We start from the raw sequence: 9,786 nt of genomic DNA, 5'->3' as shown, positions 1-9,786 counted from the left end.
ATCATCTGTCCTTAAGATATAAAACATGTTATGATATAAAACATGCAAAACCAGAACTTAGAACCTCGCAGCAGGATAAACGATGAACTAAGTTCAGGAAAGGAAGTTATGAAATGCAATGGCTAATTTTTTATGTTGTAAGCATAAAATGAAATTCGTTTGGTGGCACCTTTTATTTGATATAATCCAGTTATATATTGTTATATAACTGTGAAAATCAACTAGAAGAAATTGATTAGATAAATTAATTGTTAAGATTATTCTACAATGTATCAATCCTTGAAAATTCTGCTTTTAAAAATTTTATTAATTGAACGAGCTTTATTACCTTTACTTTTACTAATCGTTAGACCATAATTGTACTTTTGAATAAGTGACATTTTTTCATGTTATTTCCCGATCCTAGTAAGAAGCACACAACGGGTATGCAGGGGATGCTCACTCATCCATGGCACCTGATCCTATCTCTGATGTTTTGGAGGCCCGTGTTTGCTCTGCTCCTTCTAGTATTTTGTATTATTTTATTGACGTTTTAGCTGCAAAATTGTTCGGTATCTCCATTTATTTAATTATACGTTTCTTAATCTACGCCAAATTGACTGTGTAATGCACCCAATCAAAAAAATACCTTCCAAAAACAAAGACTATGCACCTTATATATCAAACAAAAATAGAATGACACAGTAGATCGATACCGTAGTGAACCATTTAAATTCTGTGTTATTTATTTTTAATAAATCGGGGATATTTAAAAAGACGACTTCTTTGTTATACAGGAACTATCGTGATTAATAAACAAAGCGTTTAACTACAATTTAGAGCTATCCCACTCCTACATGTGCATATTGTACAATTCAGTAAATGGAAGGAATAATTATGATTTTGATAATGCTAAAATAATAGTTTTTAAATTAATCTTTTAATCACATTTTTCAAAATTGATAAGAGTAATTTAAGAAGACGATCTGATTGATATTCAGGGCATTTTTCTGATCAACAATCTTATCATTACAATCAATAACCCTAGGACTTCTACATATCATTACTAATATAATGAGTACGATAAAGATAATCTGTTCAAATTACAATAGATATGGATTTTTTCTAATTCACTGTCTAATTTATTGAAAATGTCCACTTTTTTTGTAAATCATTGCCTGATTGTTTTGAATGTAATTCAAATAATTATTTGATTGAGTATAAAATAAGGGGGATATCCAGAATTGTTTATTTCGAATGAATTGGATCTTTGTTGACAAAGTAAAAAAGTAAACTGCTTCAAAATTGAAAAATATTTTGTGTGAGTAAAGTGGGAGTGAAAATGTTGGAGGGTAATTAATGGGTTCGGCTTAATCACTTTGCGTCTTAAAGTATGTTTGACTATTCAATGTAATAAAAAGGGAGTATACGCCCGCTTCCTCTAATTAAGATCTGTGGATAAAAATATCTATATAAATTGGCGACATTTTTCTGTTGTATTCACTATAGGCATAACGGCCCTCGAGTTCCATAACAATATTCATAAATTGAACTATATAATCTAATCATTTTTTTTTCATATAAGCGTCTATACTTAACTTCCATTTTAATAAAGAAAATTCCTAAACAGTGAAAACCACTCTCTCAATAATGTCGAAAACAAGAAAATTAAAATGAAAAAAAGGAAAAATTCATTTACCAACTGTCTAAGATTCCTGTAACTTCCAAAACATTAATTTTCTTTCCAAGGTGATTTTGAAAACACGTCCTTTAACAGTAACTTTGTACGCTTAAAATACCCGACTTGTTATTTTGAACGTCACCCTTATCAATTCGTTTTGGTCCAAAAGTTTGTCAAAGATAATTGTCTACTGGTCTGGCTTACTTCAGACGTAATGGTGCAATACATTTAAGAGGGAGTCTATGAGAAAACCATGCAGAGAGCTATTCATGTTAGGTTCTCAATTTCACTTCCCATTATTATATTTATTCATTTCAATGTATTGTAAGACTTTTCTGTAAATTTGGTCAAAATCTGCTGATCAGCATAGTGTACATGAGCACTATCTATGTTTGTCATTGGCAAATGGCCATAATGTTATAAAACACATGAAAAATACCAGTTACCTTTACAGCTTTACTTTAATACAAACAAATTTCTGGGAAAAGATATGATGTATTTTATACACATATAAACAGTGTTAATCATTTCCATTATAAAACTTTTCAATTTGTTAAACTTTTAGCGGGAGACAACTCCAATTATCTCAAGATGTTCTAAAAATAGATTTTTCTTGCCTTAATTCTAAGAGCCATAAAACCTGATACACAGTAAAGAGAGAAAATTTTTTTTATGCCCCCGTAATCGAAGTATTCAATGTAGATAGTTTTTGCCCTGTTCGTCCGTCTGTCTAGATTTACCACAAATAACTTTGACCTTGCCCATAACTTTTGATTTAGTGGAGCTATGACTTTCATATTTCATATGTGTATTTCTTGTGACAAGACCTTTCCTTGGGTACCACCAGATTTGACCTTTTGACCTTGACCTTAGAGTTTGACCTACTTTTACATGAAAATTTTAAAATTTTACTTTGGCCATATCTTTTGAACAGTAGACACCAGGGCATTTATACTTCACATAGGTAATGTCTGTTAAAAGACTTTTCACTGGATACCAACAACCTTGACCCTTTGAGCTTGACCTTGTAGATTTTCATACTTGTGAAAAAACTTTAACCTTGACCATAACTTTTGAACGGTAAGGGATAGGGCTTTCATACTTCATATATGTAATCCTTGTGAGAAGCCCCTTTATTGGATATGAAGATCCTTGACCCTTTGACCTTGACCTTTGAGCTTGACCTACTTTAAAAAAGCAAACCTTGACCATTACTTTTAAAGAGTAAGGGCTAGTGCTTTCATACTTTACATATTTGATTCTTATGACAAGAATTTCCTTTGATAACAATAACTTTGACCCTTTGACCTTGACCTTTGAATTTGGCCTACTTTTAAAGAAAATTTTTAAACTTTTACTTTGGCCATATCTTTTGAACTGTAAACACCAGGACTTTTATACTTCACATATGAAATGTTTGTTAAAAGACCTTTCAATGGATACAAACAACCTTGACCCTTTGACCTTGACCTTGTAGATTTTCTTACTTGTGAAAAACTTTAACCTTGGCCATAACTTTTGAACAGTAAGAGATAGGGCTTTTATACTTCATATATGTAATCCTTGTGAAAAGACCCTTCATTGGATATGAAGATCCTTGACCCTTTGACCTTGACCTCTGAGATTGACCTACTTTAAAAAAGCAAACTTGACCATAACTTTTAAAGACTTAGGGCTAGTTCCCTTCATACTTTACATATTTGATTCTTTTGACAAGACCTTTCATTTGATAACAATTACTTTGATGCTTTGACCTTGACCTTGGCGTTTGACCTACTTTCTAAGAAATTAAACGTTAACCATAACTTCTGAACGGTTAGGGCTTTGGCTTTCATGCTCTACATAATATTTTATGTGGCAAGACCTTTCATTTGATACTAATTACATTGACCTTTTGACCTTGACCTTGGAGATTTGTGTACTTATTAAAAACCTTTAACATTAGCTTACTTTCAAATTTCACAATTGTTTTTCAGTGAGAATACCCTACTTTTGGTACCAATTAATTAAATTTGTATTTAATAAAAGCTTAATCTTTGCTATGTTGCCATACGGGGGCATCAGTGTTTTACAAACACATCTTGTTTGTTCCTTGAAAGTTCATTAAATAGTGTTTTTACCACAAATTGGAATTTTTCGGATTATAAAATATAACAAAGTTATGATGAAAACAAACTTTTACCAATTTTTAAATCAACAAGGCCAATTCCAGCCCATATTAGACCTAGTTCTTTAATGTTTCAAATCTAAATATTTATTACATATTTTGTAAAATGAACATAATAATCTACACGTACTACAATAAATATAAATTTTTCCTCAATTACAACATTCTGAAAAGATTACACTAATATACCATTCTTACAATTATTTTTAAACCTCAAAGGGTTTGGAGGGAGTTAACTTCACTAATATTTTTAAAGATGATTCAATAAAACTAAGATGTGTTTGTGAAACACTATACGCCCTTTGGCAACAAAGTTATGAAAAGTTATTTTTAATATATAGGTCAAAGTCAAGGTCACAAGGTCAAAAGTTATGGCAAAGGTTAAAGTAGACAACAGAATAACAGATAATCAGACAAACAGATAAACAGACAAATAGGACAAGACAATATACCGGCACGACCCTTATCTATGCATCCAGGTGCATATAAAGTATTCCATTACAATATAATGTACACATCTGTATTTAAATATACTTTGAATATCAAATATCTTCAGTAAGTATAGTTGAAGGAGAGTATGAGGATTGATAAAGTAATGAGCTCCACAGATATGTATGTTTGGAACTTTGGAAGACATCGGGTTGAAATGTACTTATAAGACCACATTTAATAATTTTAAACTTCTAATAATCCTTTGAAGCATAAGGTCACAATTGCTAAAAAATTAAAACAGGAATTGATGCAATTTTCATACCATTTTAATGTGAATGGATTTACTTAACCACAATGGAATAAATTCAAGTACAGGTAATATTATATGCAATATAACTGTAAATCTATAAAACTGTATTGGAAGTTTTATAGAAAAAGAAACAAAAAAACATTCAAAATTCTACATTAACATTCTGAAAAATTATTTTACCCCAGTACATGTACCATGTTTGAGAACAAATAAAAAAAAATTCCGAAAAGATGTACTTTCATTCTATAATGTTCTATTGAAAAATACACTACAGTATATCAATGAAATAACATCTCAACAAGATGATATAGTTTGTTGAAACCCTCGAAGTTGATCAATTCCCACTTTAATAAATTCAATGAATTAAATGTAATTATATGAGGGATACACATCTGAGTACAGGTATTATTTATATAAACAATATAAGTAAAACTACGGTACAAAAATATTGAACTTAATGAGTTTCAGTTACAGCCATTTATTCTGTAAGTTCATTGGCTATTGCTTGGACACTGTCAAACTGTTCTGCTGCCTGAAGTTTCTTCAGCAGGATAAGAATTGTTGTTAACATCTAAAAATGTAGAAAATTCTTCTCATGATGTATTTAAACTTTATATAAAATTATTAGCAATCACAAAAAGAGAGGCCTATGGGCCACATTGCTCACCCTTTTGGCCATGAACTTTAGCCATGATGCTGTTCTTAACCAGATCTCCCCCATTGCAAATTTATATTGTGCACCCCCACCCTACCCCCCTCAGGGGTCATGAATTGTAAAATTTATAATCTAATTTACTACACATGACAGACAAATTTTAATAGAAAAATGTCACCTGAAAAACTCCGGCGACTTAAAGATACAAGATTTTTTTTCTTATTAATGATTTTCCATAGTCTGAAAGTTTAATGAAACCATTCATAAACATCATACCGTTGACTTCAGTGCAATCTCTAAGATTAAGTGGAGGTATTGAGGCAATGGTTGAATAGGTCAGCTGCTCAACTCTGTCTAAGTAAAAAGAAAATATATGGAAATAACATACAGTATCAAGTTCAAAAAATACAAATCTAGTGCAGGGCAAATATGGACCTGTATGTAATAAGGGACAAATCCAATATCAATAAGTGTCTTGTTTGGCGTGCATAATTTGGTCAATTTACCAACTCCAACTAACAAAAAAAAAAACAAAAGAAAAACAAGAGGCTCACGGCCCACATCGTTACCCGAATGGCTTTGACCATTCTGTTCTTTACCAGATTTCCCCCTTGTAATACATAATGGTACCCCCCTAACCCACTGATCATAATTGGACTAATTAGACTAATTACACTAACCCAGGATGATTTCAAACAAGTTTCATCTTTTCTGGCCCAGTGGTTCTTGAGAAGAAGATTTTTAAAGATTTTTCCTTTATATTTCTATGTTAAACTTTGATTCCCCATTGTGGCTCCGCCTAACCCCCTGGGGTCATGATTTGAACAATTTAGCTCTTCCTACTGTCTGACTGAGGTAAGAATTTGGAAGAATTAATCCAGAACTATGTGCAACATTTTGTATGCAATGAATATCCATTTTTTTTCAATGGGTGGCACAATAGTAGATAGAATCTTCTATCGTTAAAATGATAAATGTCCTACGGACCCGGTTTAACGATAGAATTTGTTTCGTGTATTCGTAATGTAGCAAAAGAAACACGGGTGATAACTCGTAATCAGTGCATTTACCACTGTTTACTATGAACAATCTAGAGAGTTCCGATTGTAAACATGGCAGAAAAATGTTCACAAAATTTATAGGATTTTTGCCTTTATATGGATTATTTTTGGGGATAAAAGGCATAATTATATGCAATCTCAAAAAGGTTTGTTTTGATTAATTTAGTAGTTATTTCCTGTGCAAATCCTTTTATATTCTTCAAAATCATTTCAGAGTGGATCCGCTCCGATTTGCTACAATGCAAGTATATGGGACGAATTCGAACTGTGGTGAGGGCGTGTTCCAAAACACAGTTATATTATTGTAACTAGCACAATAGCTCTCCGGGATTGTCATAAATATGTATTTTTTCGGAGAGTTATAGATCTGCTGCAGCTAAACCTATTGTTATGTCATTTTGTTGCCATAAACTTTTAACTACATAAGTAGCAAGTTTGGGAATCATATATATTCAAGACTTGTTTAGGAAAAAAATCAAGTTTAAGTATAATAATTCAAGGATATTATTTCATAACTTGGTCAGTTTGACAAATTTCTTATTACCTTTATCTATTGGGACTGATAGCTGTAGACGCAACCAAAATTCCCGGCTCAAAACTGGTGTGATGCCTCAGTCTGGTTTCGTTTTAGATAAACCATGAAAGGGATGTACACAAGATCTCTTGCTCCGTTTCCAGTACGGACCAAGCGCGCATCTGATTCTTGTTTAGCTGTGCTAATGTGATTACATCGATACCCGCTCTGGATAGAATTAAATAACTTTCGGGCAGATCTATACCCTTAGAGTTAAGAGTCCAAATATTTGAGATGGTAAAAGGTTTGTTTAACACAGCCGTACAAATAATATATCGCCGTTTCTTCACAATCTTCACCAAAATCACACATACCCGACGACATCGCTGCCATTTTCCCTCCATGTAAATAATGACTTTTTTACTCTTCATGCACTGAAGAGTTCGAAAAGATCGATAATTCGGTAAAAAAATAAAGAGATTCAAAAGTGTATATCTCGAGATTCATTGTAAATCCAAGAAATTCCTTGAAATATGTTGTGTAAAATAACTAATTAAATCAGATAGATAATTATAAACAAAAGTTCACCCGTTGTATCAAACACAGCACTGCGTTTCTCATAGAGATATAAAAAGTCAAGTGAATTTTCTCTTATAAAACCTTTTGAATTTCCCAAATTAATAAGATCTGGTAAACAAAATTCAACTATAAACAAAAAGTTATACTTATTAATTCAACATAAAACACAAAATTTTTCGAAATCATTGATTCATTTTATTTTTTTGAAGGGCTTATAAAAGTGCTATTTTTCCTTGAAAATCCAGCCCACCAGTGGGCTATAAATAGATTCGGGGCTATCTCGATTAGGAGGACACCTTTGTTAAAAAAATTTTCACAATAGTTATATATGTCCATTCTCTTCAAAATTATGTATTTAAAATCATCTTTTTAAAATGTGACTTGTGTAACAAATTTTTAATTTTGCATGATTTTCTCGTAGACACGCTCTTAATGAATATCAGAGGAAGTACATGTATGTGTGTCAACGAAGTTTATTAAAAGAACTTAATTATACACTTATATCACTGCAAGGAAAACACTATGTTTTTTAATTAATTTACGACAAGGGAATATCTTTTTTGACCACATTATCGTTCAGGATATTTTTTCACTCTGTTTTACATTCCACAATTTGCTACTAAATTATTTGATAGATAAGGCACTGTACAGGTGGAGAGTGAAATGCTTATTAAAAAAGTTCCAATAATTTCTATTATTGTTCATAAATAGTAAAAATATTTAAAATCAATGTCACATATGAAGATTTGATTGTTGAATCCTGGTAAGAAGCACACAATGGCTATGACCGGTCAGTAGGGGATGCTCACTTGGCACCTGCTCCTATCTCTGATGTTATGGAGGCCCGTGTTTGCTTTGCTCCTATTTTGTCTTATTGTATTGACTTTTTAGCTGGAATACTGTTCGTTATCTCCATTTATTTAATTAGACTGAGTAATGTGTTTCTTAATCTACGCCGAAATGACTGTGAGATGCACCCAATCATAAAATTTCCTTCCATAACCACGACTATGCACCTTATATATATATTAAAAAAATACATTGACACAATAGATCGATACCACAGTGAACCGTTCAAACTCTGTGTTATTCATTTTCAATAAACCGGGGATATTTAAAAAGACGACTTCTTTATTATACAGGAAATATCGTGATTAATAAACAAAGCTTTTAACTACAATTTAGAGCTATCCCAGTCCTACATGTGCATATTGTACAAATCAGTTAATGGAAGGAAAAATGATGATTTTGATAATGCTAAAATAATAGTTTCTAAATTTATTTTATTATCACATTTTTCAAAATTTATAGGAGTAATTTCAGAAGACGATCTGGTTGATATTCAGGGCATTTTTCTGATCAACAATGTAATTATTACAATCAATAACCGAAGAACTTCTGCATATCATTACTTATGAAATGAATAAGATAATGATAATCTGTTGACATTACAATGTATATGGATTCCTTTCTAGTCCACTTTTCTTTTATTAATCATTGCCTGATTGTTTTGAATATAATTCAAATGAATATCTAATTGAGTATAAAATAAGGCGGATATCCAGAATTGTTTATTTCGAATGAGTTGGATCTTTGTTGACAAAGTAAAAAAGTAAACTGCCTCAAAATTGAAAAAAATATTTTGTGTGAGTAAAGTGGGAGTGGAAATGTTGGAAGGTTTTTAAGTGGGTCAGCTTAGTCACTTTGTTTCTTAAACTTTATGTTTGACTATTCAATGTAAGAAAAGGGAGTATACGTCCTGCTTCCTCTAAGATCTGTGGATGAAAATATCTATATAAATTAGTGACCTTTTTCTGCTGTATTCACTTTAGGCATAACGACCCTCGAGTTCGATGACAATATTCATATTACTATATAATCTAATCATTTTTTTTCATATAGGCACATATACACTTAGCTTCAATTTTAAAAAAAGGAACATTCTGAATAGTAAAAACCACTCTGTCAATATTGTCAAAAACTAGAAAATTGAAATAAAGAAGTAAAAACAATTATAAATTCAATTACCGACTGTCCAAGATTCCTGTAACTCTCAAAACATTAATTTTCTTTCCAAGGTGATTTTAAAGACACGTCATTTAACAGTGATTTTGTACGTTTAAAATACTCGATTTGTTATTTTGAACGTCAGTCCTATCAATTCGTTTCGGTCCAAAAGTTTGTTAAAGGTAATTGTCTACTGGTCTGGCTTACTTCAGACATAATGGTGCAATACATTTAATGAACATCAGAGGACGCCCATGTATGTGTGTCAACGAAGTTTATTAAAAGACCTTATTTATACACTTATACCACTGCAAGGAAAACACTATGTTTTTTCATTTACGAGAAGGGAAAATTTTTTTTGACCACATTATCGTTCAGGATATTTTTTCACACTGTTTTAC

General features: G+C 31.5%; 1 long non-coding RNA gene across 1 annotated transcript; it reads right to left on the bottom strand.

Moving 5' to 3' along the window:
* Positions 1-4,236: 4,236 nt before the first annotated feature.
* On the bottom strand, positions 4,237-6,891 carry LOC134229287 (uncharacterized). Its single transcript, XR_009984154.1, has 3 exons — positions 6,830-6,891; positions 5,501-5,578; positions 4,237-5,140 (listed from the first exon to the last, which is right to left on the bottom strand). It is a non-coding gene; the product is annotated as an uncharacterized LOC134229287 (long non-coding RNA).
* Positions 6,892-9,786: the final 2,895 nt, after the last annotated feature.

This window comes from Saccostrea cucullata, unplaced genomic scaffold (assembly GCF_032062105.1).
Source record: "Saccostrea cucullata isolate Sc308-1 unplaced genomic scaffold, CSIRO_AGI_Scuc_v1 ctg4631, whole genome shotgun sequence".
NCBI lineage: Eukaryota > Metazoa > Mollusca > Bivalvia > Ostreida > Ostreidae > Saccostrea > Saccostrea cuccullata.
Note: the sequence above shows the minus strand (reverse complement) of the source record. Positions and strands in the feature narration are given on the sequence as shown.